A 10,266-nucleotide genomic window follows, 5' to 3' on the forward strand; every position below is an offset into this window, starting at 1 on the left:
TTCTTTTCATTTATAAAAAAGCCACGGAGGCATTAACATTTTACAAGAAAAGGCTGCATAGGATTTTTCTTTTTTGTCAGAATTTATTATTGGAGGCACTTAATAAATCGATTTTCCTTCGATGTGACATCATAAGTAATCCAACAACAGCTTTAAAATTGAAATAAAGGCTGTGCCAAAAAGATTTGCATTTAGTATGTGTCGAGTGCCAGCTGCGATCGTGGAGATTATCAATATGCTTGTCTTCTAGGAAAAGAAGCATGCGACCCTACTCAATGCTTTTTTCATGAATTGATTCCTCATAAAGCAACACTGCCTATTGTTATTATTTGAAGGGTTGAGAATTTCTTTTTATATTATATATTTAAAAAAGCCACATAGTCAATAATGTCTTACAAGATAAAAAGTCACTTAAGAAGTTTTATCTGAATTTGTTATTGGAGGTATTTAATTAATTGGTTTTCCTTTAATATAGCACTAGAAGTTATCCAATGAAAAGTTTCGGAACTAAAGGTGATGTGATATAAAAAATTGTGGCATCTTCTAGCATCCTTTTTCCCTTGGATCTAGTACGTGCCAAGCGTTAACTGCGAATATAGAGATTATCGACATGTCTATTTTGTAGGCGTAAGATAAGGCGACCCTACTTTGATGCTTTCTCGCAAAGCAACACCGTCTAATGACATTATTAGTTGGATACCCTTCGCTTTCGCGTCACGTGGTCCATCTCAGTGTCCAATCACGTGGCAAAGACCGAAGATTAAAGAAACGAGTTCGGACTGTCCTCGTAGTAATGTGCTGGCCACCGACGGATGGCCCTCCCCTCGTGAGGGAGGAGGAAAAAGCAACGCCTTTAGCCAAAAGCAATTATGGTGATTGGACGATACGACGTGCATGTGTCTGTCACTCTTCGTCCTTTGTTTTTTTTTAATTTTCTTCTGGCTGTGATTCGACATAAATCAGGACAAAGTTCATTCAAAATTGCTTTTGTTCCCATATACGAACCGACGCAACAGTACGCGAAGTGGTGCCCTTAAGTCTATAAAATGTCTTGATCCGCTAGCATTTGGCGACGCTTTTAACTTCACTCGTTTTGCTCTCGATCACTCGAGTTCATTTCTTCCCTTTTTTATTTCTTTTGATTTGTATTTCAAGAAGACGATAGAAGGATTTTAGAGTTAATCAGATTGTTTATTCGGGTGCATGTTAGGACGCTCGGAAGAGTCCGTTGTGTACTAAGAGTAGGATGTTATCGATTATTGCGTATAGATGGGGACGTAAATTAACTTTGGAGTGAGTGCTAATCATAGCATGCCTCGAATCCGGTTTTATCCCCTCGCTTATTTTTAAATTTTCTTGCAATTTTCACAAAACTTGGGGGGACGCTTGTTCTTCCATGATTAGAATGAGTTTTGTCCTGCGCATTACTTTATTCAAAAAATTGTTCAAAAAAGTCTTTGAATCTTAACATTTTCATGATTTACCAATAAAGTTTTTTTTTTTGGTAAAACGATTTACCAATAAAGTTCATTAGACCAATTTTAACTAAAATTGCTATCATATACGTCGATAGTGTCACGTAAAATGACTAATATTGGCATAAATAATTTTTTATAACCTTTTTATAAAATGTTTTTTTTATATTTCTTTTTTTCCCTACCAAATCGGGCAAGAGTTGGTCGACCTTCGTTGCCGACCTTATCAGTAACTACTTGGTAGAAAAAAAAAAGAATGAAAGAAAAAATAAATAAAATTATAAAATATTCATAAAATTAATTTCTTTATAAATTATTTACATTAATGCTGATTATGTTACATAAAACGGTCGTTGCCAAAGTGTCGGTTATTTCTAGTTAAGATTGATTAGATAGACTCAATTGGTAAAATATAAAAGATTTATGACTTAATTAGTAAATTGAAATATTTAGAATTGAATTAATAGAAATTTAGTAAGTTCAAAAGACTCTTTGGATAATTTTTTGCTCACTTTATCTCTAGGGACGGTTTTATTGCTTTAGCCGGAGTTTGCAATAGCGGGAACGAGACCGCTGTCCTCAGTAGCTCCTTTCTAATTCTGCACTCATTAAATTTCGTCAGATAAAAGGAATCGTCTCCAAGAAAAGGCCATCTCTAAAGACAAAAATATCCCTGCCTAGGAATCGTCAGCGACGACATAGCTTCGTCACTGTTGTTGTGTGGTGTGACCTGAGGTCGTTGCGCGTGGTTTTCTAATGATAATCCGTTGCCAAAGATCTGCTGGGGACGAGCTTTCCCCTTGCCCAATTAGGGAGCTGTTTTCTGATTTCCAGCGCCTGTAATTCTAAAGTCTCTTTATTACGGTCGTCGCTGAAGATTGCACGCAAGGGACTCCACCACTGTCCTTAGTAGCTCCTTTTCAATCTTGCACTCCTCACCAACAGAAGGGACCGTCTCCAAAAGATAAAAAGGCATACCAAATAATAGAGTAATTAAAACCATCAAATGCGAAATAGTTTTTCTAGGTGCGTTTCGGGGAGTTCTGGAGAAATTTGAAGTCATTTTTCCAAGGATCTTTGACTCGAGGTGTATTTACTCAAAAGCAAATGTCGTTCGATTAATTGACATTTGGTCTATCTTTTGCAAATAAGTTTTGAAGGGAAAAACGACAAAAAATAGAGGTATGGCTACCGAATGATGGAGAGGAAATCATCGTGGAAGAGGCCAGGAGAAACATTTGGCACCATCATTGACTGAAGCAACTCGCTGGCGGCAATTGAACCATTGACGATGCCGAATTGTTACGCAACCTTCGGCGGCCCAGCGCACGAACTCAGTGACCTAGATCGTGCAAATCCAGACCTCACCAATTAAGACCCATGATTGTCGAGGACCTCGACAATCTTACGTGACTGTTAGTGAGCCTCGTATAACCCTCGATGAAGCATCATACTAGCGACCCTAAGCTAAAATTGGTGCGTCACTTTTAGATCACCTTGATCCTCGACACCCTCCATGAACCGTGGTGACCCTCGGCCACCCTATGCAATATTTGATGACCTAGGCAAGGTGAAGCCAAGGTTGGCGCAACCTTGGTGACCTAGATTGTGGAAACACAAATCTTGCCTCTACCGTCCAAATCTAGTCTCGACCATCAACACCATACGCAATTGTCGATGACCCTTGACAATTGCTTAGGAACTTTGCGTGACACTCGATGGAGCTTCACATGAATAATTCAAAGATGGAGAACCTCCATATTTGGAACGTTGGTTTCAAAGAGAACAATTGTTTCATGAGTTCAAGAATGGAATACAAAGATATTAGAGAGGGCAAGATTGAAAGAAAAGGAATTTTATTAAACCTTGGAAGTAGTGTTTTCGAAATGTTGAAAGTCAATGGTAGCTCCAAGTTGCATTGAGCTTTCGACATTTGCAAAAACCGAACTTTGACCTCAAGGCCTTTGCGATTAGATTACAAAATGCCTTGACTTTGGCACAAGAGCCTTTAGAGGCCTAAATTCCAGTGGCAAAATTTGCCAAACGCACAAAGCATTTAGAAGAAATAAAAATATAGGCCTATAGTCTATTTGGGTCGAGGCCACTTTCGGTGGATATATAATCAGCTTATATTTTGCAGAGAAATAGTGGGAAGACTCGAAAGGGTGGCCCATATATATAAGGCCTTGATTGCAAAAACGTACCTTAAAATAACAGAATTGATAAGATGGGCCAAGTCTGCACCTTTGGCCCGCTAAGAAAATTAAAATTGTATGTCGAATTCGACCCGCATCTTTCGTTGCTTTTCGAATATCTTGAGGACACAAGTAGGAATTCGTTTAAGATATACTGTTGGCGAAAATGCAGTAGACTATTATCGCTGTTTCGCCAAATATAAACGGTGTGGATTGGTCATTGGAGTGCATTTAACATGCTAACATAGTCATCATCTTGTACATGTTTTCATCACGAATCTAACACCGCTTGTGGGAATCAATTTTCATTGCCATTGAACCGAATCAATTGTCTTTATGGAAATAACAATCAGGGCATAACATCTAAACTATTGATTTGTAAAATTAATATATCAATTAAGTAGCTAATCCATTTGTTACTTGCCTCATAATCCCCAATCATTGCTTAATAATGTCACATATAAATTTGATTGACATGGACCACTCATGTTAGCAAGTTAAATTAAGTATTTTTTAGAACCATGGAAGCATCATAAGATTAATAATTTATTTTCACTCGTTCACGTGTCTCCACCCCTGCCCTAGAGAAGGTTCCCCACCTTCTTTTCCAAGTGGGAATGGTGACAACTGGGGCAATTCTCGTGATTACATGTATTATTTTCTCACTATCATTATTCTTGCAACTTTGCAGGGAGGCAATATCTTTTGAGACCCTACATATCAGTTGATAGTTCAGTTTCATAGTTTCCAGTGCAAGAGGAGGGCAATTTTATATTTCCACTTCAACAATAAAGCTAATATGGCAGGCAAGCAAAGAATCTGAGAACAACTCGGGTCACAAAATGTCCGATACCCTTTGCTAGCTAGTGTCTATAGTAACTTGACATTTACCGACTCTTTTAGAAAACTTTTGTACCCCAAATTGTGGAATTGTCTTAGTTACTTCATATAAGAATGGAGACTTGATCTCGGTAAAATCAATCCCTTGGAAGATCAAATAGAAACCAACAATAGGATCGTCCCGGGGGAAAGACATGATTCTTCGCCCGATACTTGTAAGGCGCTCTAAAACAGCCTCTTTTAAGTTAATAAGTGTGAATTCCTCCGTATATATCGCAGTGCAAGAACTTTTTGTACGTGAGGTTTGTGACGGTGAATTCACAACCCCGCAATTTTCATGGACAGAGTGATTTCCGTGCATAACCAGTCAAGATAAAAGTTTCGAATACTACATGCTATTAAAAACAAAGAACAGTACTAGCGACTTCCATCTCTTTCGTGGTGGGCGCAAGATAGACATCATCCCTAACCTATTGTTCATACACATAGGGCTTGGACATAAAGCATAGATGGATTTGGTCTAGGCGGTTCTTTTGGTAGTGACGTTTGCTAGGTTCCCTCCGTTGTCTGCAACAACCTCATATCCCTTTTCGTGCTGCAAGAATCTACCTCCACCAGGTCAAGAGGACGGTGCTGTATGTGTCAATCGATTGTTGAAATTAATGTTGAAAAAGCATGAATTGTTTGGACATGGTTGAAGATGCGAAGTACATGAGAATCAGCGGTCAATGGGCATTCGAAAGAGAATCATGGGGTCACAGAAAAGAAATATTTTCATCAATGAAGTTTAATTTAAAAAAAAAAACGATAACAAATACAAAATAGACCCAACCATAGATAGTTGTGTTGGTTGAGAGTCTCTCATTCATCACCGAGGTCGAGAGTTCGAAACTCGCAGTTGCTAGAGTTGTAAATGGGGGACCATGGTGTTGGGGTTCTGTGCTAGTCTCCTCCGAGGTAAAGGAGCTCAGCTCTTTGGTGCCATCCGGGCATAGGGGCCCGTGGTGGAGTCCTCAGTTATCCAAGAAAATAAATAAAATATGAAACCCTATTAAGAATGGCCGACGAGCACAAGACTATATACCGGCCGATAGACGAATTTGAAAATAAGAAAGAGAAGGTCGAAATTAAACAAATCATGCTGTCATAATGACCTAATAGCAAAAACATAACTAAGGTGCTAAAGTTAATCATCTTTACTACCTATACTCTCCATTAAGTATTAACACACGACGATGAAATCCTCATAAAATTATGCTTCTTGCCAGGAAGCATTAAACTCCATTAGGTAACAGATGCTACGACTTATTGACTACAAGTACTGATCTTGAAGATTCGAAAAAGATCAGTATCTAAACATTAAACTCCATTACGATCCGTCCATGTCCAACGGTGTCCCGGCATCGGCTTTTTGGAGCCATTCCACTGATGCTCGTGGTCCATCGCCACTGTATATGTACTGCAAAATTGACTCTCGCTATATTATTTTTTGAGCTCCATCCCCTCTCGGAAGTGATGGCAACGGCATCAAGGAATCCTCTCGTGTCCGATTCTTCTCTCTAACTTAGACCCGTTCGATTCATTTAGGGTTTCATCTTATCAAACCGCTCTTTCTTCAATAATTAGTGAGTTAAATTTTTGGCAACAGAGAAGGGACTTTCCACTTTAAGAAATGAGCTTGATGGAGAGGAAACGGATGGATTATGACACGTTTGAAAAGTAAGATAATCTCTTGACAAGGAAGTCCTTATTATCAGATAATTAAATATTCATCTTGATATAGCCCATTAACTTCATAACTCAGGGACAAAATATGAGGTAAATCCTACGTGGGGGCCTAATCAAGTCCACATTCTTCCATTTTCAATACTATTCCTTTTTTCGTTATATAACCTTTCTTTTGCTTCACAAGATTGCATGAAAAAAATGTTCCTCCGCGCATGATTTCTTCCATATCAAATCAATTTCGTGTAATTCATAGCAATTCCACTCAAGGGAACCTAGGAAAGGATGAGCACTGATTTGTGCATGTGGAGAATGTCGCCTTGAGGTGACAAGGTAATCGATTCCAAAATGCCTAGTTTGCAAATAAAACAATCGTATTATAAATCAAGAAATCTCATTGGACCTTGCGTTTTTTGAGGTTTGAGAAAAGCCCTGGAACGACCTTTTGTATTTGTCAATCTAATTCAACAGGACACTGATTCATAGCTAGAAGAAAATTCATATGAACAGAGCAGCCAACTATGTTATTCCATGCGAGAATTGGCTTATTCCATGCAACTTCATGGCCTAAATCGAGCCACATGGCTTCAAATGCGTCACCATATGTCTCAATAGCATTTGACGCAGATTCTTATCAACAATTGACTCTCCTTCCAGAAGATGATTGTGTATTTTCCTTTGGCCAAAAAGAGACGCGATTTCATTGGCTTCAACTTGCAAAAGAACAGTGAACAGCACAGTGAATAAACATGTAGAGAGCTCAGAACGTAATAGCTTAGATTCCTTCGAGGAGAATGAGAACATGTGCTTCTCTTATGGACCATATAGAGACAAGTGACAATACATAGCAATTGGAAGTAGTCCTATGTACCGTACCAAGTGGGGGCATTATTTGCAAACCCCACCCACCCCCATTGCAACGACAAATGCTACATCATGCTAATAACTTTGATCGGTTCGATCAATAATGGACAAACCCGAACAGACTAAGTCAACTGTCGAATCTAAGAGACCTTCCTTGATCTCGTTCATGAATTTAAAAACATGAAGTTTTCTTCGACATAAACTTATTAAGCCTAGATAGACAATGAAAAACTGAAAAACCTAGTCGGACTGACCGAGTTCACGAAGGAAGGCGATTGCCGAGATCATCCGCCCATCTGCACTTCAAGCATAATCATGCGTTGGGTATCCGCTTAAAAAACCTTCCGAAACCTTTCGTACTTTCTTGAGCTTAAAAAACTTTTAAATAATTTTCTCTAGGGTTTGTTTTCGATATATGTTGTTGAAGAAGGCATGAATATCGTTTGATAGAGAGAGCCCTCACTAGCGAGAGTCAACAACAAAAAAAGTTGGGGCCGAATAAATTCGTACAACCGGAGACTTAAAGATTATTGGTGAGTGGACCAACAGAATACACTGAATAAGAGGGGCCGCTGGGAATGATTCATGTGGTAACCACGCATATCTTCCTCCTTTAGACCTTGCCATTCCCTTTAATATACCTCTATTGTTAGACAGACCCGTGTGAAGCTTTCCTTAGTGTAGCTTTTCACGTCATGGTCCAACAAAAACATGATCTCGCGTGGAATATGATAATGATGTGATACTCTTATAACACCGCAAGAAGATCCTAAAACATCTTGTTGCTCTTGATCGAAGCAACCCCAGATATCAAGTTAATAATAAAGCGAAAGATTGAATTGGAAAATTTTCTGTGTATTCCAATATATCAATAAATAGAACACGAGCCTCTTTATTGGCTTTATTGGATAACTATTTAAAGTAATACAATAAACATAATACCAAATATAATCAATCAAGATTATGCTCAAATACGCACTATAAAAGGAGATATATGCATAATCCTAAGATATATGTAGCATCAAATAAATATCCCAATATTGTTGACATATCATGCACTTTCATTTAGGGGTAAGTGGTTTCAGGTTGCATAAACATTCCATTTGAAACTTAAAATTTACTCGTTGAAATAGGTTCTTCATTTTTTGGAACCTGGAACTTACTATCCTAAAACTTGGAACCTACCTTATTGAAACCTAGAATGTATTGCCCCAAAATCTTGAACCTACACTATCACAGGTTTTAAGGTCAATTCTAGGGTTTACTTAGATTCTACTCTGTATTATTAATTGAACGATTGTAGTTTATTACTTTTAATGACCACCACTTACTAACGTGAATGTCAATCGTCCTAAATAATATAGTTAGCACTAACATGGATAATTTCTTTTAATAAATTTTTGTTTTCTTTTTTTTTTCCTTCTCTTTTCCTTCCTTTTTCTTTTTTTTTTCCATTGTGGTTAGGGAACATCATCAGAACTCACTGGGCCGCAAAGCTCTCGCTAGTCGCTAGGGAGGATCGCAGCCCTTGCCCAACCTAACCTTGCCATGGCCTAGCCGACCATGGGTGAAGGTGGCGTCACCAACAACTAACTAGGCCATGATAAGTTTGGTCTTGCTTGTAGTTGCTAGCACCTTGCCTAGTGCCCTTTTTGACCACAATAGGAAAAGAAAACATAGAAGGAAAATAGAAGAATGGAAACAAAAAAAGGAAAAAGCAAAGAAAATAATAAAAATTAAATAAAAATTAAAAAATTATGAAAAAATTATTTTAAAAAGAGTACATTCTAGTATTGATTGTGCTATATAGGATGATTAATGTCCATGTTAGCAATTTCATATTTAAATAGACCAGATGGACTAAATTAGTTCAAATATGAAAATGTTTATGATTAAATAAATTCAATTGGAAAGTTTATACAATATGTTTAAGGCTTTTTTGGTACTTTTCCTTATTGTGGGTGAAGAAAAAATATCAGCTGATTTTTTTTCAATATGCTGATTATGAGTGAATGAGTTATATATATTAATATAATCCCTGCTCTTACCCTGTCTTTCCTCGAGAAGATGAGTAAGAGATTTTTTTATTTTTTTTGGTCGAAGAGTAAGAGAAGTTCGAAGTGGACCTTTTTTTTGTCGAATAGATCGCATTTAGTATAATTTGTAATTTCAATTATGTGGATGGATAGTAACCAAACCGTGTAAAGATCCACAATAATACACTTGTTTCCGTGGTTCAAATCGATCATGATATCAGTCTTGTTTTAATCAAAGAGAAACAAATTGACCTTTTTCTTTTTAACCCAAAACCCCAGATTAAAGCAAGCCTTTTGCTTTTCTTACTTTTTAGGTCAAATCACGGACTTTTTTTCTTTTCTTTTTTTCATTCACCTACATCAACTCTCTCTCATTCGCGGCCTTTCCGATTATGATCTCTCAACGAACCACTTAATTTGTGATTGGCGTGTTAATTTGTGGTTATCTTCGAATTCCATTAGCAGGTTTTTGACGTAGACTTCATTGTAGGAGGAGCCTGACGATAAAGGGTAGGATTGTTTTCCTATTAAGTAGCTTAAATGCAATGAAAATTCCATAGGTTTAACTAAAACGAACCAAAAATATACACCCGTAGAGATTAACCGAAAAGTACAGCTGAACAGAAAAGAGACTAACCAAGAAGACAATTATGAGAGTCATAAAATTAGAAACGATAATTTTTCATGGGTCATCCTAAATTATAATAATCCAATTTGTTAAAATATCACACATCGCTTGATAATACACGTGATCTCTCTCCACTTATTAGTTTAATTTCTTATGTTGAACTTACTAATATGATATCAAAGACAACATCTACCCCTTTTGTATATATGTATGTCATCTAACACACTAAATTAGATTTGCCATCGATTTATAGAAGCTTGATTCTCTGTTCTATTTGGCTTTCTAGCAACTTCCACCAGCTTGCTACAGAGTGAATGGCCTATTCCTTGGGTGCGTGATGTGGTGACTCGTGGCCTATGGACTATACTTAATCTCTAGTGGGTACAAAATAAAAGATATTATAATTAAAATGAGAGGAGATGCGATTAATATAATTATATTGTTGAATTATATACGCGATTGTAGGTTCTGCTAAGGAATATATAATTCAAACGTAATTACCC

Source organism: Eucalyptus grandis, chromosome 7 (genome assembly GCF_016545825.1).
Source record: "Eucalyptus grandis isolate ANBG69807.140 chromosome 7, ASM1654582v1, whole genome shotgun sequence".
Lineage (NCBI taxonomy): Eukaryota > Viridiplantae > Streptophyta > Magnoliopsida > Myrtales > Myrtaceae > Eucalyptus > Eucalyptus grandis.